This window comes from Equus caballus, chromosome 23 (genome assembly GCF_041296265.1).
Source record: "Equus caballus isolate H_3958 breed thoroughbred chromosome 23, TB-T2T, whole genome shotgun sequence".
Taxonomy (NCBI): domain Eukaryota; kingdom Metazoa; phylum Chordata; class Mammalia; order Perissodactyla; family Equidae; genus Equus; species Equus caballus.
This window is the reverse complement of record NC_091706.1, coordinates 37490973-37513341: the sequence shown is the minus strand read 5'-3', so window position 1 is coordinate 37513341 and position 22369 is coordinate 37490973. Positions and strand designations below refer to the sequence as shown.

The 22369-nt window shown below is 40.6% G+C and overlaps 1 long non-coding RNA gene across 9 annotated transcripts in view; it reads left to right on the top strand.

The window, feature by feature from the left end:
* Positions 1 to 22369, top strand: part of LOC102147749 (uncharacterized) — a 156805-nt gene that overhangs the window by 7174 nt on the left and 127262 nt on the right. For 7 of the 9 annotated variants that reach the window (XR_011431180.1, XR_011431183.1, XR_011431182.1 and 4 more), the window contains exons 2-4: positions 2632 to 2982; positions 3589 to 3754; positions 6481 to 6628. This is a non-coding gene — a long non-coding RNA (uncharacterized lncRNA). The remainder of the gene's footprint in view (positions 1 to 2631; positions 2983 to 3588; positions 3755 to 6480; positions 6629 to 22369) is intronic. The other 2 variants (XR_011431179.1, XR_011431181.1) reach the window with 2 other exon arrangements.

Here is a 22369-nt window from a genome sequence, read left to right as displayed (position 1 = left end):
GGAAGGGTGGTTTCCAAGTGGATGTGCTTCCTTTCAACCTGGCTCTTTGAGAAGGTTTTGTCTTAGCATCTCTAAATCATTTTAGAGACACATTTATGAGGAGTTTTAATGCTGATAACGACCATATCTGGAGTGTGGAGGGGAGTCTAGGTTCTCAAGCTTGCTTCCATGGTTCTATGGTAGATGAAAGAGCTGCAAGTAATACAGAATTGTTGGAGGGTAGAATGGCTTAAGCTGGGAGTAAATTCCAAAGTACAATTGAAGAAGGTATTTGTGTATTGTTTGGATTTTTATTCCATGAGCAGCTGGTAAGCCAGCAAAGGTTTTTGATAGAGGGACAATGGGATCAGATATGTGTGTTTAGAAATATGACTATCTGAGAAGGTGATTATGTCCGTACAGGATCCGGAGTGCACCCATGTGGTACCTGAAAGCCTTTATGCATTGAATGAATGCAGAGAGGCAGTGTAGGTTGATGGTTAAGAGAGAAGGTGCTGGAGCCAGTCTTTCTGGGTTCAAAGCTTGGCTCTGTCACTTACTAGATGTGAAATTTTAGGCAAATTTTTAAACTCTTATGCCTCAGTTTTTCCACCTGAAAAATGGGGTAAAAAGTGTACACACTTCTTATGAAAATTCAGTGCATTCATACACATAAAGCAGAATAGTGCCTGGCATATAATAGATGCTCAGGAATTGTTAGCTACTATTATTAATAATAATGACAGTTATTATTATTGTTGTTGTTATTATCAGCAGCTCCCATGTAAAAGTGAGGCAAAGAGATGACAGGTGTGGGTGGGCCCAGGATTGGAACGATGGGAGGCAGTGCTTCTCTACCCTGCCTGCACATTAAGATCCCCTGGAGAGCTTTTAAGGATTTCAGCACTGGAGTTCTGCTCTAGACCAATTCAATAACAATATCTGGAAATGGGGCTTGGGCATGAGCATTTTTAAGCTCTCCAGGTGATTTGCCTTCTAATTGTGACTCTCTTCCTATCCAGCCTGAAGCTCTGGCCTGGCCCAGCGTAGTATAGAAGGAAAGCTGTGCAGTAAAGTTTGAATGGACTTCACCCTTAGGGGGACAGGATGATGTGGTGGCTGTTGCTAAAGAACAAGAGCAAATCTTTTGCCAGTATTCCAGAATGGCCTCCTCGTCCTTGCTGTGTGCATCCTGCTCCTGGCCTGGCATCTCACACCCAGCTAGATTTGTTCAGCTGTAAGAGAGCCAAGGACCATGGGAGGTCAGAGCTCTGCACAGCCAGACTGTTAGGAACCCAGCTGGTGTCTCCCTATCAGTGATGTTTTACATATCACCAGTCTCATGCTTTTACAAATCAATCTACCAACAAGGACTTGTTGAGCACCTTCTGTGGGACCAGCTGCGTGCCAGGTGACTGGAGGGCAGTAACCAGATAGCCATGTGGCTGCTTTTGGGGAGTGAGTTGTTATTGTTTTGTTTGCTTTTTCTACAGGAGCCAAAATTCAGGCTTGTTAAGTGGTAATTGACAGTACTTTCTTCTAAGGAAGTTTCTCTTGGATTTACTGCCAATAGGAAGTGTATTATTCCTCAGAGCACTATAGCATTCATTTATTGAGTGCCCACTCAATTATGAGGCATGACAGAGTTTGCCATCTAAAAGAGGAAAGACCACTTAATGATTCCTAGAGTCAGAAGTCTGGAATAAATGGACAGACTGATCAAAGAGTTAAGGGGATTCTGTTGTAACTGGAGAAGCACTTTTAGCAAGAGCTGGGTCTTCCACTGAAATCTCAAAGGAGCCCTTGAATAAGTTACGTGGGAGAGAAAGTATGTTTTTGAACATAAAGGAATAGTGATTTCAGCTGATCATCTAATAGGCTAACAAAATGCAGGTTGTGGTGGTTTTGCTAAACCATGGTGGGAACGGATTTAACACCTGGTACAAATTAGAATTCTAGTTTGAGATCTGAAGAATTATTTTTCCCATCCCAGGAGAAACTAAGCTCTCTGAGAAAGTGTGTTTATCACTCACAGCAATTTTCTAGGTCTGACTGTTTTTTCTGGATGGACAACTGTTGCATGTGAGGAAAATAAAAAGCTTCACCCTTTGGGTCAAGTTTCCTTCTAGAGTTGAAGGACAAATAATGGTTAATAACCCAAATCAGATCTTGTTCCTAAATTGACTTGGATTTGCTTTGGGAAGAAGATAATGGAAGGCCATTTGGAAGCACAGATCGGAGGTCTTGTGTGGATAGAGATGGAGGGGCGGCGGGATTGGGATTGGGCTAAGGGACTTGGGAAATGAGACATCCCTGAGACTTCTACCAAATCTAGTACTTGCCTTTCACCTTCTTAACCATAATACCCTAGTATCACCAATATCCTTCTTTGCAGTCAAAACTTACTCCTTTCCTGTTGTAAGAAGTAAGCATCTTGAAGGCAAAAATTATAGTTTAAATACTTGTAGGACCAGCCATGTTTGTGAAATTGAATTGGAACATCTGAACAGATCTTTTAATCAGGTTCTTTTGGTTCTCTTGGTGAACTCTGGAGAGACACCTTTCTGGGAATAAGTGACTGCAAAGAGGAAGGATCATTGTTTAGTTCTCTGTCTTTATATTCTTAGTTCCTCTCTTCCTCCCCTTTGCCAGAGACTCCAAGAAAGAACAAAGAGAAGAAGGAGAGAGAGTTGGCTGGCACAAAGGCTATTCAAAACACTCAACAGAAAACCTACGAAGGTCATGGAAGATCGTCCCTTCCTTTTATAGTGACTCCATAGCGCTCTCTTGGCTAGAGGGGCAGTTTTCCAAACGTGAACCCAAAAAATGATGCCTATGTCTTATATAGCGTGAGAAGAATGTCTTGAATTTGCACACTGCCTTTCTTCTGCGAACGTTCAAAGTACTCTACAAACATGACATCATGACTCCCCAGGAGGAGACTGTGGACTGACTCCCAGGAGCAGAATGCCTCTGAAGCAGGCTGGAGGAGCTCAAGCACAGGTCAGAGTCCTTATTGAATTTAAGCCAGCATCCCTGCATTGTCTGAGTTCTAAATCTCACAGACAGAAAGAGGAGCATTAATACTAAACGTGGCTAGATGAAATCTAAGTGAGATCTCTTGATGAATTACGTCTCATGCCTTAAAAAGGCACACTATAAATTTTCATAGTTTCTTATTCCTTTCTCCTAAATGGCTTTGCTTAGAACTGGCCTCCATCTAGCATCTTTCTTTGCAGCAAGGCAAAAATAAAATGACAGAACAAAACAAAAAGCACAAAGTCGCATTTGTGTTATCATGACAACACCAAATTGGCTCACCTCAGGTAAAACCTGGAGTCTTAGTAAAGATTCCTTGGAGAGAGAAATGCAAACATCCGATCTCTCTCTATTGTTTTGATTAGGATCTTGTGGCAGAGAGCAGTGGGTTAGAAATTTTGTTAATAACTTAAAGAAAAATAAAAGCAGTACTTATAATTGGTGGTAGTTATAATTTCTTTTTCTGTCTTTGTAAGGAAATTTTAATCACGTCCAGTAAAGTTGCTTATTTTCCTTTTTTTCATTCCATGCCCCCCATCTCTGCCCTGCCTTCTGCCTGGCTCTCACAAGAAATCTCGAGGTTCTGCCCGTGGAAGAAAATTCACAGGATATAAAGAGAAATGGAACTGTACCTTGTAGATCTAATAATATTTCCTCAAATCAAATCCACTTCAGGGGAAGATTCACTGGAGAAATTATTGGAGATATTGCAACAAGGATTATTTGGAAATTGAAGGTGAAAACGCGAACTGTTTATCATCAGGTCAAATTCTCTTCCCATTTCTCTTGACTCTGATCTGAACTGGCTTCAGTTTGTTTATTACTACTACAGGTCTGATGCCCTGTCAGACAGAGTAGCTGTTTCATTAGAATCTTTATTTTCTTAATCTGGAAGGAAGAGTTACTGGCCATTTAAATCTTTCTCAGCTATAAATACTTGTCCTGTTTCTAGACTTGGCAGTGTGCTTGTTGGGTTTACAATCCCAGCTCTGAGTCGACTGTGCATTTTCATGTGATTATCCAGAGTTTTGGAGGGCTCTTTGTATTACCCTCCCAAAATATTCCCTTGTTAATTTTTTTCTTTTTTAATTCTTGGTGATATGGTGGGAATCTTTGATTTATTTGGATTGAATAAGAGACTGTGATGGTTTGTGACATTTATTTATAATTAGACTGCCAAATTCATCTTCTCAACTTTCGCTGTCACACACATTACTCTTGCTGAGACATTTCCAGTGTCTTTCCTTCCAAAGGCCTCACTATGGATGCCTGGAGCCTCCTGCCCCCATCTATCTCTGTGAGCTTATCACCCCCTCTTCTCACCCCAAACTCCCTGCCACAGTCGTGTGTTTTCTCATGTGTTACCTTTGACCTTGTTTGCTAGTATCATGTGGGAGGGGAGGTCTATGAAATTTTTGCCTTTATATACATGTTGTCATATCCAGTAAGATTGGTGATCACAAAACATTGCTATTTGTTTGCCATGTAACTTTGCCTTCCTTTTGTTGTTTTTACCATTTTAAGGCTTGGTTGAATGTCTTCAACTGTGTTGACCTTTCTGTAATGTTTGGGACCACAACCGTGGAGCCCACATGGGGAGGCTCCAGCCTGCACACACTTAAAGGACCCTTAAGGGATTAATGAGGGCAATCTGTACCCAGCCTGTACTGACTCTACCTTTTATAAGCTACTGAAATTCCTACTAGAATCAGAACTCAGACCCAAAATATTTGAAGCCTTAATGAAGTCCATTCTTTGGAGCATGTAGCATAGACTGCTCATAGATGTGACACTTCATATTGGAGTCCTTGTGTAACTTGGCAGCATTGAGTCTGGGACTGGACAGCAAGAGACACCTATCTGGTATTAAAGTTGCTTCATGGAAAGAAGTTAACAGTGGAGCTGTACTGTGTGTAATTTTAACCACTGAATGTGATCTGTGGCACTTGGTCATTGATATAGATTATGTGGAACAAGAACCATTCTTAAGGTGTAAACTCTGATGGATGGGCACAGGGCAGGCACGTCTGTCCCATGCATGCAGCTTGGAGATGCTCCCCTTGGTGGTAGCAAGCACTGGTTTCCAGGTCCAGAAGCCCGTAGCCATTCTCACAGAGCTGCATGCAGCTCACAGATCTAGACTAGTTCTGAGAGGCACCCAGGAGAGCTATTCTACTGGAAGCTGGCATGCTCTCCCAGAGGTCAGGGGCGCTCACCAAGGAGAACTGGTAAGGTGCCCATGTTCGATGAGAGAGAATGGCCTTTGTCAAAGCAACATGGGATTTCAGAGCAGAAAGACACCTTAGCTGTCCTGCTGTGCTGAGGAACACATTCTAAAGAGTGGCCCTCTTCAAACTTCTTGCTCTTCCACATACTCTGCATGAGCTTTGGGTTCAGGAACATGGGGGATAATAAGCTCTGGTGTTTGCTAATTCTGATATGAAGTTTGCAGCCCCTAGATAAAAGTTTAAATTGCCCGGACATGTCCCATTATTAAATGGCTGAATAAATAACAGGTGGGAGTTTGAGTGTGAGTATGAGTGTGTGTGAGTATGTGTGTGTGTTAGAAGGATTTCTGGCCCCTATTGGTGATAAAAATACTGTCCAAATTGTAACTAATATCCTCTCTGCTTGTCTAGAGGGTGACTCTGGTTACCTTGTTTAAGAGAAAGAATAAATTTTCAAAGGGTGTTGCAGAAGGGGCTTGTTTGACCCTGGGATGGCTTTGCAACATTTTCCAGTTTCATCACTTTAATGTGATGTGACCTGTGCTGGCATTTGGATTCAAAAACTGGGAGTTGGGCCTCGGCTTTGTGACTCATGAGCTCTGTGTCCTTGGGAAAGCTCCTTAACTCTTTCTGAGCCTCACTTTTGTCAGCTGGGGTAAGCAGATAGTTCTTGCCCTACCGAGCTCTTACAGCATTTCATCTGGTTCCAAAGAGAGAATGTATAGAAAGTGATTGTTAGTGGTTTTCCTGGAGTATCCAGTGAGGTTTTCACTGTGACAGTGTGTTGAAATTCAGAATTTAAAATTTTAGGGGAGGGAGAGCTTAGCCGTAAGTTAATTTTCATAAGGACTTTAGTGACCCTCCTAGGAAGGAAGGGACCAAAATCTCAATGCTCCCTCTAGGGGAGCTCAATGTGCAGGCAGAGTGGAGAACCACTGCCTTCCGTCATTCCACTCCTGGGCCCATCTATACCTGTGATCCCTCTGCCTCTCTTTTACGTGGGAGCTGCTGATAATAACAACCACAACAATAATAAAAGTCATTATTATTCACAATACTAGCTAACAATTCCTGAGCATTTCTTATATGCCAGGCCCTGTCCTGCATTACTTGTCTGAAGGTATTGAATTCTCATAAGAAGTGGGTGCACTTGTTATCCCCATTTTTCCTGGCAAAAAACTGAGACATTGAGTGCATTAACACCAAGTTTCTGGCCTAATTTTGTTTTCTGAAGGAGCCACCTTCTGTTGGAAGCTGCTACAATCTTGTGGGATCAAAGGAGCGTGTCTGAGTTCTGGCTCTAGTGGCTCATTGAGAGCACGAAGGACCAACAGATCCTTGGTCTGTCAGGAAGTACCTGGGGAGTCCTGAGATCTGTTGAGGTGAGCAGGCCCCTGGCAAGCGAATTTAGACTTTCTGCTCTTCTGCACAAGTAGAGTCCCATTCAAGTCATTTTAAGTGCATATATTGGGAGATGGACAGATCTGAATTTGAATCCTGTTTCTGTCATCTGGTAGCTGTGTGACCCCAGACAAGTTACTCAGTGGTCTAAGCCTCAACACGAAAATGGAGATAGACCTACCTTGCAGGTTGGTGGTGAGGAGTGATGCGATCATTAGCGGAGAGCTTTGCAGGGTTCTAGGCACGTGGGAAGGACTCGCTCCGCTTAGCTATTCTGCTGCAGTAATACAGTCCTCTTCTGAGGGCTTGCTTTGGTGGGGAAGGGCCTTAGTTACAACTGATGTTACCCAGAACAACCCTGTGACAAGGTACAGCTCCATTTCAGCAAAAAGGGATGGGAGTTTTCCTAGAAAGAAATTTAGGGGGAAAACAAGCCAGCTCTGGATCATATTGCATAGAATGTTTTAAACATGAAAGCACATATCTTTCCTCTGACCCTTAATACTTAAGGGTGTTCCCTCTTAATACTTCATACTGAGTTCCAAGAGACATCTGCGTAACTAAGGCATTATCATGGCCACACAAGGACCTTCATACAACTGGAGGTATGTGCAATGGCTGCCATCTCACACTGCCTTATCCCCAGCTAAGCTGAGTTAGAACCTGTCGGTGCTCTGAGTGGAAGGGACGTGGAACAGAAATTCACATAATTCTTCCTGATTACACTCTTTTCCTAAAAAGTAGATATTCATGCGAGCTTAAGCTGATAGAAAACAGCAATCAGGCAGTCTCATGCACCCATATTTTCCTGGGACAAACTGCAGAGAAAAACTGTTTGAATGTGTTTAATGAAAATATTTTGCTAGCTCAGAACTTCTTGAAGAGATCCAGCTTTCTTATGGAAAACAGCCCAGGATTCTTAGAGAAAATACTGAAGGTTGGAGAAGCATTCTTCTTTTCTTTTATCAGCGTAGTTTTGCCAAAGAAGATGCTGGCTGTTTTCTCCACTGAGGAGTGAAAGGAAGTTGTGATCATAAGCTTCCATCCTTTCATGGGCATTTTTTCAAATTTGTTTTCCTTTTTAATGTTAACAAAGTGCTTTTTCTTATAACTATCTTGTTTCATAAGGACTTTAAGATGATTAAAAAAAATAAGAATACAAAATATATTGAGGACTAAGGGGAAAGAGAAGTAAGGCAAAGTTGGGTATAGAAAATGCATGCCTGTGGAACAAAAATTTGGCTCTGGGCTTCCCAGTGACCAGGGCAGAGACGAAAATCTCCTTTGGTTACATGATTTTTAAAAATGAAGTTTCTTAGTGTCTCTGGCACTAAGAACAGAAGTTTTCTCACCTGTACTCATAAAGGGAATATTTTGAGCTCTGATGATCAGTTTCCTCAAATGCCCCACAGTGACTGCCACTGAATCATATAGGACTGCTTTACAGAACATTCCTCATTGTTGGCATTTGGCCAAAGTACAATTCTATAAAGGAAAAGAAAGAACCTCCAGGCAATTCTCCATTTATACTATTCATTTTCCACCGAACTTTTGCAAAATATTGAGCAGCAAAGAGTTAGAGGTCATCTCTGATAAGCACCTGAAATGCAGCTCTTCTTTGCAGACGGGAAAGTACAGAGCCACAGGCTTAAGACAGTTCAATAAGCCGGGGCAGAGATGATGTTCCATTATAAATATAAAAAGGAAAGCCAAAGGTATGGGGGCCAGAAGAAAAGGCCGCTCACTTCTACATGTAGAGAGGGAAGTGCATCCAAGAAGATGTGGAAAATTTGGGAGAAGGGGAAGAAAAAAATGAATGATAATTTTGTTACCTGGAGGTAACTGCTATTAACACGTTTGTGTGTTTCCTTTCTTTGTATGTTTCCCGAGGGGAAAAAAATCTCACAGGTAATGTTAACAAAGTCAAAATTTATACATAATTTTGTCATCTTTCATTTAACTAATCAGCATAAAATAAGCTATTATATTTTATATCGTTGGGTGTGTGGGCTAATCATTCCCACCGTGGTTTCAGATCTTCCATAAAGTGTTGAATACCCGCATGCCATAAGTAACCCATGGTTTGGGAAAGTTAGGAAAAAAGGCTGTTTAAATGGATTGGTGACCAATAAGGAGACCAGAGGGGTTGGTAGGGGCGAGAACTGAGTGCAGGGAGCCGTTCAACAGAAACTGAGAATCAGAAGGAGATCTGACCGTGAAACATAAGCTCCTAGAGGACTTATAACCTCTTGGGGCTCCCACTGAATGTGAGACTGGGAATCTGATTTCAAGTGTATCTCAAGATGGAACATGCATCTCCTATAATATTTGAAAAACTATAAGCATTTTAAGATTTGCCTTTTCATAAAAAGAGGTAAATAGAGAATATTAGATGGGTCGCATAATGTGACACTATGGTGGTACTATTTGGCAAGTTTTTTCTCTTTTAAAGTAGTTTTTCCAGGAGTGCCTCTTTTCATGGACAAGAATTCTTTTTTGGTGGTGGTGGTGGGGGGTGGTTGGCAAAAGTCATCTATTGATTTTGGAGGGAGACACTGGTGTTTTCATTCAAACTAGTCCTCATAGCAAATACTTCCCAATGATGCGCTCACTTTATTCAATTTTGTTTTCTCCTTCCCAGAAATAAAACATTTCTGATGCTTAAATATAATGACAAATTCATCGAAATCATGTCTTGAATGGCCTCTGGGTTCTGATATTCCTTCGTTGATCTGGTATAGATTTCTTTATCCCCTTATTGCATTGCTTTGAAATGTGTCACTTTTTTGTGTGTATGTGTGTGTAACTTTTCTTTTTTTTGCTACTTGGAATTACCTTCTGTTCCAGGAAGGGATCCATAAATGCATTTTCTTAAACTGTGGACATTTTCTGCCCGCCAGATGTTGTGGTAAAATTCTACCTTCCCCAGGGACCGAAGTGTGACTATCACGTGAGGAGGCTCACCTTTCTTCTTTTTATCCTATGTGACTTATAGAAGTCAGTCCCACTGTGTACGATTGCTTTCTTCTCTGACAGCCTTCACAAGCAGGCAGAGGGAATCTGTCAGTAGACTGTCTCAGACAATCTCTTTTGTAGTAAGAGTATTTCTTCTGAGGAAATTCAACCAAATGTGACTTTAACCATCTAAAATCTTCCTTTCCCAATAAATGAAGGTAAGTATCTGAAAAGACACAATAAAATGAGAACCTTTGAGTTGATTTAATTAAGCAGCCGGATTAACGAGAGGATGTATTTTTCCTGCAGTTATGAATCCTCCTCCATTACCGTTCATCAGAGGATTCGGTTCGTCAGAGGAAACAGTCAATACATGTTTGGAATTTGTTTTTCCTTCCAACACTGAAAATTTTATAAGCTGTTAGTCTTACTTCTGGGTGTTAAAGTCTCATTAGAGAAAAAAAAAACTTCAGCTTTCTTTCTTATATCGAAAGGGAATGGATTTTTGTGCTTCTAGTACAACGAGTAGGCTGTCACCAGGTGGTATGTTTACTGCCCTTCTGTCTCAGAAATAGAAATGCTGTGCAGGTACTCCATCATGAAAAAGGTCAATTTCCTGACAAATTGATTCAGAATTTAACTGTAAAGCGAATTCTCTTTTTTTCACTGGCTTCTATTCTAAAGCCAGAGAAACGCAGCTGTGCGTTTCTCTATGAATGAATTCAAAATGTCTGAGGAGAGGTTTGGGTGGGTACCAGGTCCCTGGGATTCTGGGAACATCAATGGAACTTACCTGTGGACTATAATTCTCTTCTCTCCTTTGGAGCCTCGGGTAGCACCGCACCTAGAAGGACTTTTCTGGGTTTTTCCCTGGATTCTAAGAATGTCTGTCTCAATATAAATGGCTTCTAGAACTTTTGCGTTCTTTCTTTAATTTGGGTACTTGCAAGTACGTCTGGGGAGGTGGGTTTCACATCAGTTTGCCACTGGGTTCACTAATAGCCTCATGGAAGCTTTCAACATGAATGCTTCCTCCTTCCTCCCTTTCGCTCCAGTCAAGCTTGCCCCCTTCCTCTTGTTTTCCCCTCTAGTCCTCCCCTCTCTCTTCTACCCACTTTGTCCTCCCTCCCTTCCTCTCCTCATTTTTTTTGCTGCTGCTTTTTATTTTGATAAATTAAAAAAATATAGAAAAGCATGGGGCATTATATAACAATTTATTTCCACCACACAAAATTTATAATTACATTTTAAACCCCCAATTTTATTTTTTTAAATAAAATAAAGCATCATAGATAAAATTAAAAGTCTTTTGGATGCCCCGGTCCCATATTTTCCCTTGCCCTTCCTAGAGGTAACCCTCATCAAATGTATGTCTCATTAGGCCAAAGACTCATCTGATGGCCCTTCTTTGTCCACATGGCCATGTCCACTGGAGCTTCACAGAAGGCTGTCCTCTTGCTTTGGGTCATTAGTTTATTACATGTCGATGGGGGCTATGTGCCAGATGCGGCCTGTGGGTGTTCCAGAAGCAAATGTAGTAAATATCCACTCTGACCCAGTTGTGTGGGAAAACAAGCAGATTGAATGGCCCATGGAGTAAACTTATGAGGAAGAATCAAGTGTAGGAGACTTCAGCAGATGCAGCCAGCAGCCAGGTCCTTTCAAGACACAGGAACTATTCTTGTTGGAGTTCTGTCTCCATAGTCTCCCATCTGTGTAAGAAGCTAGATCCTCAGTGACTGCTCCTAATTCTTTCCTCTCCAGGAACACCAACTTGGATCTTCAGCATTCCTGACCTCATTCTTTATTGTTCTTTTGGCTTCTGATGAATTCTAACATCCACGTTTGTAATTCTGGCCTTCTGGCTGTTTCCTGCTTCCTTGGTGTGATGGTTTGGTTTTGATGTTCTTAAATCTGTACCATCCCCAGTCTCTGTTTAATTTAGTTGAAGAAACTTAGCAATGGACTGCGATACAGTCTCCTCATCCTAACCTGCCAGAGCATGGTAGGCGGTAGGTAGGGGCTGGTAATTCACCTGGCTAAGATTTGACTTTGCCCCTAGATCTGCACAGCTTTGTTCCATTACTGCCAACTCGCACGTCCTTAGGGATGGGTGGGGACCCAGGAAGCAAGGCACCAAAACTTAGCGGTGTCCAGGAGCCTAGAGCCTGAGCTGTCAACATCAGCTCTGATGAGCAGCCTGCAGCCTACCAAGACAGATCTTAGAGGGAGTGAGTGGATGTTGAAATTGGCTATAGTTCCAAAGCTCTCTTCTAGGCCTCCTCTTGGTGTTAAGTCTGGGACCTGAAGCCTCTGCTTTCCAGGGCACCAGGAATTGGTGACGGTGACATGGAGACTGAGACCGACAATGCTGGGCAAGTGCTGGGTGTTCATGGGGTACTTTCTCACTCACTCTGTCACCTTCGTTGCATGTGTCGTGGTCAATTCACAAGCTTCTTTATGAGCTGCTGCTTGTTCTGCTTCTAATCCTTCCTCCAGCTTCTTCCCATTAGTTTTTTCCTTCTCTTTTTACCTTGACTTATTGCTCTGTTTGGCTTTCTCTCTCATGCTGTATCTGCTTAACTTGTCCTCTTGGCTGGTGAATTGCAGTGGCACATAAATGGGGAAATGGAAAATATTGATCAGCCTTTGATAAAGTCTGCCAAAATTTTCATCATCCCTTCTCACTTTTGTCAAATACCAGGGAAATAATATAGTGGGTAATAGACTCCAACAGCGGTCTGAGATTCAGGATTCATGCTGTAGATCGTATTTGCTATGGGGAAAATATTTTCAGTTTAGAGTCTATAAAAAGATAATATTACTAGAGAACAACTCTCTTTACTTTTACATTATTTTCTACATTCTTTGGTCTTTTAACCCCCTAGTGATTAAACTTGTGGTCAGTGAGGAATAGTGATTGATCCACTTTTTCTCTATGCTGCTGTGCCATCTCCATTCAAGGTTATATTATAGTGTTTGAGGAGCCTGTCACCTGTCCCTTTTTCATGATTTTTAAGGAAAACAACCAAAGAATGTAACAAAATAACATAAGACATCAAACAATGCAAAACAAAACTTTTCTCCTAGAAATTAGAAATTTCATCCTCCTAGAAATTAGAACATGCTCAAGATTCAAATTACCAGCCAACCTCTCAGCGAGTGCTCTTCCTGGCAGCAGCAAGACTCTTGGGTTCAATGACACTGGGCACCTGGCTGTCTGGATCTAATGCTCGCTCCAGCATTTACCAGCCAGAACACCATAGAGAAATCTTCTGTCTCCGTCAAGCCTCAGTTTTCTCAGGTGTAAAACAGGAGTTGATGAAACAAGCCTGTCTTAGGATGTTGTGATAAGTAGAGGTAGCATGTGAAAGGTGCTTCGCTAAGAGATTGGCCTAGAATCAGCACTCAGGTGTGGCTGACTCGCAATTACTATTCTTCCTCTGCCTCCTCCTTCACTCTAGTGGGTGGTTCAAAACATGGCTCTATCTCGGGGCTACTGGGCCTTGATCTTGGATCCACCCATTCTTCTTATGTCCCCTGGGACAAAACCTTCCACCTTTCTGAGGTTGTTTCTGTATCTTGGAATTCATGATGATGATGATTATGATCATGATAATAACATACCCCAGTTTATTTCAAGTTTAAATGCAGTGCCTAGAGCATAGTAAATGTACAATAATTGTTTGTTATTGTAACATGATTCTTAATATTCTCTCAAGGATCAAAGTCTTACACGCCTGCTGAATTTCTGCGGTGCTGGCAGAGTTGAGATGGGGGTGGGGTAAACTATAAAGTTTAGATGAGTAATCAGTGACTTTCCAGAGAAGACATACTGTCTTGATTTGTTCATTTAAATTTAAGTGAGTCTGAAGTGATCTCTAAGATCCCTTTAGTTCTGTTACAGCCCCAATCTGCCCCCAACCCCAGGATGATGGCAGAGAAATGGAGCTGCCTGAGGCCCCCTTCGCAGAAGTACTGTTGAGGACTGAGAGGAAGGGAGCTGCTGGTTCTGCAAGGCAGCAAGCCAGCAAGTCCTCAAGGATCTGGACTTCTCCACATCCCCTCTCCTTTCCTTCCAAAATGTGAGTAGACTGGCGGAGGGTCACCACCTGGGGTGTTGCCAGCCAGCCTGCCAGTTTGTGTTTTAGAGTTAGTGGGAGTTAACCGACAGTTGTCTGAAAGCAAAGACAGGACCTGAGGTGGGTCCTGGGGAGCAGTGTCAGTGCCAGAGCATAGAGCAGGTGAGAAGTACTCAAAGACCAACTGCCTGTTTTATAGGTTTTACTGAGCTCATTTAGCCTCAGCTCCTTTGTTGGGCCTGCCTAGAATACAATCTACAGCCCATTGTCTTTGCCCTTAACACACATAGACTCTCTCATCACACCAGCTCTTAGTTTGGCTTCTTCCATGCACTAATTTGGCTGACCCCAATCCATAGATGCTGTAATGTTCCTCTGTGTGTCTGGTGGGAACTACATATTCCTTCTCTCTGGCATGTTCAAGCCTCATGACTGGGCAGTAGTTCAAGTCTGGCTCTCTCAAACCATAGAGAAAGAGATCTTTTCCGTACCCATGGCTCTAAGCAAACAGTGAGGGGTCCTCACCCACCCCATAGTGCTGGCAGCATGGTCACATTCTCTTTCTACCTTCTCAGCCAGTGTGGCCACAGCCGTCGTTCTCTGTAGTGTCGTGACTCAGACTGGACTTTCATCTATACCCGACAGAGTTTGTGCACGTTTTCTGAAATGGTTAAATTAAGGGTTATACAAGTCATTACGCCAAGTCATCAAAACAGCAATTAACTCAATAACCATGACATTAAGCCAGCTGTTACCCGGGGAATGTAAAATTGGAAACCAATGCTACAGTGTGCTTGGCTCACCCAGGAGCTTCCGTGAAGCAAAACTAAGTATAGTGAGTGTAAATATCGTAAATATTGCAGTTCAGAGGGGCAATGGACTACTTCTCTTTTTAGGGGAGAAGATCATGGGGACAAAGAAATATTCCGAAGAAGGAAAGACAAAAGAGTATCCAGGTCTGGGAGAATACCTTTATAAATGAATATCCACAGCTTTTCTATGTTGTTTATTGTATCATAGATTATCTGGTATATTTAACATATTAAGAAACAGTTCCAGGTAAATTTCTCCCAGGAGGATAACATCTTCGGCAAGGAGAGTATAGAAAATTTGGGCTAATTTCATAACACATACTGACTGTATATAGTTATATTCTTTTAAAATTACATTTTTGAAGATTAAATACTTTTCATAAAATTGAAGAGCTAGTTATACAAAGGAGCTATGGAAGCTTTTTTTAAAAAGGTATTTTGGGTACTTCCTCTCTAACTTATTTGACTTGATCATTTAATGATCAAAAGCTAGGTTTCTCTTCAAACTAGAAGCCTCTGTCCTCAGTGAATATGTCATAATCAGACCAGGGTTTTCCAACCAAAAGAGGGTCCCACAAATGCTACTGCCAAAGGCTTTGGAAAGAAATGTTTTGTTTTTCTGATTGTCAAATTAACATGTGTACATAAATTATCTGAAAAAATACAGAAAAGTATAAAGAAATGAACATTACTCGTGTGATCCCCCATAAGACTGTGGTAAATACTCTGCTGTTAATACTTTAGTGTGCTTTCTTTCTGTTTTTGTATGCATGTATTTTTCACATAATTTGGATTAGACTATAATATATACTCTTTTATCCTGCCTTTACATGCAGGATGCATTAGTGGTTTCTCATTTTTGAAGTTTTTCTTTAAAAATGTTTTAACACAAATGTGTCAGGCTATTTAATTGTACTCATTATTGGATATTGTCAATAATAACTAATTTCACAATGAACATTTCAGTATATTAGTCTTTGATTCCATGCCCATTTCTTTAGGATATATTCTTAGAAAGGGAATCAATTTGTTTAGGTGTCTGACATATTGCCAAATTGTATTTTAGACAGATGATACTAATTGTCACTCATTAGTGTTTGTGTGTGCTCTGACTTCACGGTACCTTCAATGCCATCGAGTATTATTTTTTTGATCCAATTTTTCTCAACTCTGGCTTCACTTTGAAATCAATGCAGGAGTTTTAGATAAATGAACAAACAAACAAAACAAGCTTATGCCTGAGCGCTCCCCCAAACCAATTAAATCAGAGTTTCTGGGGAGTTGGTGGGGTGCGGAGGCAACTCTAAATTTAAAAGCTCCCAACTGAGTCTAGTTGACAGAAAGAGTTCGGAACCACTTTGCTAATTGAGTAAATGAAAAATGTTCTAATTCCAAGCCCTTTGATATCAAAGCACGTTAGAATCTAAGCAGTATCTGTTTGCCTCATTAGGTTGAAAAACATACTGTGAAATTACAGTCCTGGCCAAAATATTTTACCCCAAGTGGATTCTCACATTCTTGGAAAAAAATAAGGCCATTTCTGCACCAAAACAGCCTCCACTTTACCATCTTACCAATTAGTTTTTAGAAAAGTTTTACAGGGCCTTTTCTACTTTTCCCCATTTCATCTCTAAACTTCCTATCTCTGGGGCTTTTTTAGAAATAGTACATTTCAATCACCTGGCCTTCTTATCACTATTCAATTGTTTAGCAACTATTTCATTTATTTTGACATTTTTAACACAAGGCCATGCATTGTCAATGCAAAGGTTTTTTTGTATCTTAGCATAATATTATTTCCCCATCTTATTTGTTGTTTGGTAGATAAAAATACTAAAGGAGACTATAAATAGCCTGATAAAAATCCTAGCGCAGCCCTAGAAATGGTTTGACCATCAGGTTTGGTGAGCTCCAGATGGGTCCTGGGTCCTGCTTTCAGCTGCATCAGTCCAGGGAAACCCTTTACCCTCTCAGGGGGAGCTGATGTGAAATATTGCCCTCTCTGCTGAAATATTTTCCTGTGTGTGAGAAATAAGAAAATATTTCCTTCTCACCCCTAGTGATCTTCCTGCAAAATCGGATTCCAAATATTTAGATAGTCTCCTTAAAGGCTCTTATTTCCTTATTTATATCTCGCTCCTAGTCCCACCCCTCGTTCTTCCCCAAGAAGGACCAGCAGTCCCTCTCCCACAGCCCAGATACTCACTTTCCTGTTTTCTCTTGCAGCCAACAGTGGCCGTGTGACACAATTTTGTCCAATTACACGTAAACAAAATTCTGCTGGCGGCTTTGGGGAAGAGTTTCGTTTTCTGAATAAAGATACAATGATACTAGAACCTCTTTCCCTTGCTTGTAGCCTTGAATTCAGGTGTGATTCCTGGATTTTGGTGGCCATCATGCCACCATGAAGTAGCAGACCTGAGCGAAAGACCAAGCAAGAGAACAGCAGACACAGCTCTGCTACCTTTGAGGTGGTGAAATGACACTAACTATTGACTGTATCCAGACTTCTTTCGGGAGGAAAACATGTTCTCAGTTGAGTCAGTGTTAGATAGGTTTTCTGTTACTGTCACTTCAAAGCATTCCTGGGTCACTCAAATATTAGTTAATTTCCCATTTAGCCATTGAGTATAGCTTGCTGTTTCCTATTTCTTCCATATAAGAGCTGAATTACAAAGGCCAAGACCATTCATAAATGAGATAAGGCCTGGCTATCTTGTTATCTCCTCCTTCTCTTCTCCCTTGGGTAATGGTCAGATTTGGGCCAGTTCTTGGGCTAAGAACTGGGGAAAGTCACTGCTTCTTGTTGTCTGTCTCTGATTATGTTTCTGCCTATGCTGGTAGTCAGCTTGCTTCAGTCTAAAGCTATTGAGGCTAAGTCAAATAGAAAAAAAATGGGAGTTATTGTCTATACCGACTTCTTCAAGCTTTCACCTTGATTTTAGGCCCACAAACACCCATGATAGCTATTTGCTTCCTATTTGCTATTGTTTCTGGTGGGTTCCTCTCTTTTATGATCCTGGTAAGGTAGAGAGGCTAATAGTTAAGACAGGATATCGATACCTCTTCCTCTAAATACCTTCTATAATACTCCAATTTTGACACAGTTTTCCTCATGTTTAATGATTGAAACAGTTCTGGTCATGAATGTAATTTGAGGTTACATCTATTTGTTCTGTGCCACCAAATGTTATGCCAGTGCCTTAATTGGTTTTGTTAGAGGGAGCTTGAAGCCTTGGGTATACAAAGCAATTAAAATCTTTTGGCATTTTGCATAAATCACTGAAGCATCATAAATTTTTACCGGCTGTGTGATGTACATATTTATCAAACACAAATAGATACGATTTATGTGCATTCAATTTGGGGCATGGCCACAAAAATGCAAATATGTTTGAGGTTAAACAGAAATATATCAAATGTTCAGCCATTGCAGCAGTAGCTAAGTGTTGAATCCAGTGGTAAAATAAAGGTGAATTTAACCTGTTACCTCTGTATAATCATCACAAGCTTTACCTATTTCAAATTCTTAACTGAGAGGTTTTTAGATAGGTTTCACATTGTTTTCTAGCTGTCCACTGTTGTTTCTATTAAATGTGTAAGAATTTATAGAACTGCTGTTTTGCCGGTACACTTCAGTTGTCTTGAGTCTGTGGAAGTATAATGAAAAAATAGGTATTTACAGTTCTGGGCTTGAACTTAAATGTTGAAACAGAGACCTGGTTTATTTGTAAGCAGGAATCATCAAGTTCATTTCTTTTTCATATGTAGCATGTACCAGGCTATGAAAGCAGCTATGAAAAAAGAGCTCTTTTTGGAGCCTAACTCATGTTACTTGCTCCCTGGAGCATCCTCTTTACATGGCCTTGTCACCATGATTCTAGCTCCATCTGATTGGATCAGAGATTGTTCATGGGAAGAAACAAGCTTATGTAGATTGTAATTTCCTAGCAGAGTGCCCAGGAAAATGTTGCAGAGAAAAACCCAGCAGGTCCTTTGCAGACTGACACAGGAGATCATGTAGTGACATTTTCCAGAGAAGGCTCTTGCTAATAAGAATCTTTACTTTTAATTCGCTTATTCAGTTTCAGCTTCCTTTGTGGCCAGATAACTGGGTGCAAGCTTGAGCCTGATATCTGATTTTAAATATATAGAAGTGATTTTTGGAGGTCAGTCCCGTGGCCAAGTGGTTAAGTTCACACGCTCCACTTCGGCAGCCCAGGGTTTTGCTGGTTCGGATCCTGGGCGCAGACATGGCACTGCTCATAAGGCTACGTTGAGGCAGTGTCCCACATGCCACAACTAGAAGGACCCACAACTAAAATATACAACTATATACTGGGGGGATTTGGGGAGAAAAATCAGGGGGAAAAAAAAGTGATTTTTGTGGTCTGCCCTGCACCCCAGGCTTACTGGTATGTACTGTGCATGTTTCCAGGTGAGAGCTGGGTTAGTTCTCTGTGAGATTAGGATGTGGGTAGAAGAGAATATGTCCCTTTTTGACTCTTCATGTCTTTCTAGAGATGGTCTGACTCCTTATCATTCAGAGTGGAACCAAAAGAAAAAAAAAATCAGACTTCATTCTAGAAACCAGCTACCAATCCTTGAAATCTCCCAACCCCAGGCTGGGCAGCAGTGATGCTCAGCTGCAAAGGGGCAGTGTTCTTCCCCATCAACACTATGGTCATTGACGCATCTTCTTCATATTCTTAGGAAAGAGATAAATAATAGTTTTCTACTTCTTTATAGACAGAGGACAGGCAAGAGAATTAAATTGCTCAGTTTCAGTGGCTCTCATTTAGATCCCACCCTGTGTTCTCATTTGGGCTCCTGGTCTTTGCTCTTCTTGGCTCACCGTGGAGGGAACGGGCCAAACTCCCTCACCTGCTTGGGCTGTGAGCTCTACTCCTCTTTTCTCAGTCTCTCCTTGTTAATTATCAGCACGCACAACCCCCATGTGGTAAGAATCAATAAAACCCTCACAAGCTTTAAGTGATGAGGATAAGAACTGAAAAAAAAAAACCAAAAAACCCCTCTGCCATGGAAGCTAATTGTGTGTTTTTAATTAATTGCTCCAATTAGTCCCACTCTTTGCAGTTATGCTCCTCTATAACAATGTCAGCTGGGATGCTTCTGGACGTGGAAATTGCTGTAATGGTCAGGTACTCATCAATTAAAACTCTTACTATGTGCAATTAGCTTCTCTTCATGTGTTCATGGCAACCCTGGGGAGCGTGACAAGCAGCATGGATGCAGCCTAACCACCACTAGAACGAATGGCATCAGTCCATTTCCCTCACCATCATTTAGATAGCGTACATACTTCATTGTAGATAAAAGTCAATTATCTAAGATAGTGCAATTAATGATGGGGTAATTTAAAAGAACTAATCTTCACCTTTGTTTATTACATTTTGTTATTTAAATTTTGACAAACAAATAATAAGAGCAGTGGATGGTGTATAGTTAAGGGCTTGGAGGAAAACGGCTGTCCAAGGCATCTTGAACATAAGATTGATATGAATATTTGTGATTAGCATATTTTTATTGTTCATTGCAGCCAGGCTTTTTTAGAATCCAAGTAAGAAAGATAAGATTGGGCTAGTTTTAGTTACATACGTAGGACTCGTAAAACTTTTTTTCCTCAAATATTCAGCCTTTTCCTTCTGTGGTGTAAAATTTTATTGTACGATAAAAAATTGTACAAATTTGTACATAAAATTTATTGTGCAATAAAATGTGCTTTCAAATAGAGCTAATACAGTATGATGGTTATTGTTTGATTATTTAATAATTAGAATTCTTTCTACCACACTTTTTTTTTTTTTTTTTTTTTTTTGCTGAGGAAGATTCGCCCTGAGTTAACATGTATTGCCAGTCTTCCTCTTTTTGTATGTGCACTGTGCCACAGCATGGCCACTGATGAGTGGTGTAGGTCTGCGCCCAGGGACTGAACCCCGGTAGATGAAGCGGAGCATGCCAAACTTAACCACTACACCGCTTGGGCTGGTCCAACCACAACCTATTTCTTAAACTTATTGTGAACTATTAAAAACATACGGAAAAGTGCACAAGATATATAAATATAATGCTTGATGGTTTATCATGAAGTGAATATCCACGTAAGCACATCCAGGTCAAGAAGTAAAATATTGTCAGCAGCCCAGAAGTCCCCCTCATGCCTCTGCCCAGCCACTCCTTCTTCCTCCCAAAAGGCACCCACTTTGAAGAAATCATTCCACTCAGCTTTCATTTTTTTGGTTTGAGAAGCTGGCTGTTGGTCTCTTTGCCTCTTTGATAACAATTCTTTTTTTCACTCTAGCTGCCTTTAAAGTTTTTCTCTTTGTTTTGGTTTTCAGCAGTTTTACTATGATTTGCCTAAATGAAGATTTCTTTATTTATCCTACTTGGAGTTCACAGGACTTCTTGAACCCACAATTTGTTGTTTTTCATCATTTTGGAAAATTCTCAGCTGATATTTCTTCAAATGTTGTTTTGGTCTTTCTCTCCTTTGCCTCTAGGATTCTGGAAATACGTAAGGGCTTCTCGCTATTTTCTCTACGCTCTTATCTTCTTTAAAAAATATTTTACAACTTTTTGTCTCTTTAAGCTTCAAGCTGAAGCCTTGTCCACTTGTCCACTAGTTTTTTTTCAAGTCTCTCTTCAGCTGGGTATAAATTGCTGTAAACTGATCTATTGAGATCTTAATTTGGTTATTATATTTTTCAATTCTAGAATTTCTGCTTAGTTCTTTTTTAATCTGATATGTTCCCTTTTTAAAATTCAATTTATTTAAACTAAAAAAACCCAAACAATTCACACATTCACCCCAGACAACCAGCAATCTGTTCTCTGCATGTACGAGCTTCGTTCTTGCATTCCCTGATATTAGTGATGTTGAGCATCTTTTCATGTACCTGTTGGCCCTCTGTATGTCTTCTTTGGAAAATGTCTATTCAGAGCCTCTCCCCATTTTTTAATCAGGTTGTTTGGTTTTTTGCTATTCAGTTTTATGGGTTGTTAATATATTTTGGATATTAACCTTTGTCAGATACATGATTTGCAAACTTTTTCTCCCATTCAGTAGGTTGTCTTTTCATTTTGTAAATGGTTTCCTTTGCTGTACAGAAGATTTTTGGTTCCATGTAGTTGTACTTGCTTATTTTTTCTATTGTTGCCATTGCTTTTGGTGTCAAATCCAAAAAGTCATCACCAAGACTGATGTGGAGGAGCTTACGGCCTATGATTTCTAGTAGGAGTTTTATGGTTTCAGGCCTTATGTTCAAGTCTTTAATCTATTTTGAGTTGATTTTTGTGTATGGTGTAAGATGGTGGTCCAGTTTCATTCTTTTGCATATGACTGTCCAATTTTCCTAGTACGGTTTATTGAAGAGACTGTCTTTTCCCCATTGTGTATTTCTTGGCTCTGTTGTCATAAATTAATTGACCATATATAAGTGGATTTGTCTCTGGGCTCTCTGTTTCGTTCCATTGATCTGAATGTCTATTTTTATGCTGAAACCACACTGTTTTAATTGCTGTAGATGTGTAAAGTAGTTTGAAATCAGGTAGTATGGTGCTTCCACCTTTGTTCTTCTTTCCCAAGATTGCTTTGGCTATTTGGGGTCTTTTATGGTTCCATACAAATTTTGAGACTGTTCTATTTCTGTGAAAAATGCCATTGGAATTTTGATAGGGATTTCATTGAAACCTGTAGATCGCTTTGGGTAATATAGCCATTTTAACAATATTAACTATTCTAATCCATGAGCATGGAATATCTTTTCATTGATTTGTGTCTTCTTCAATTTTTTTCATCAGTGTCTTGTAGTTTTCAATATACAGGTCTTTCACTTCCCTGGTTAAATTTGTT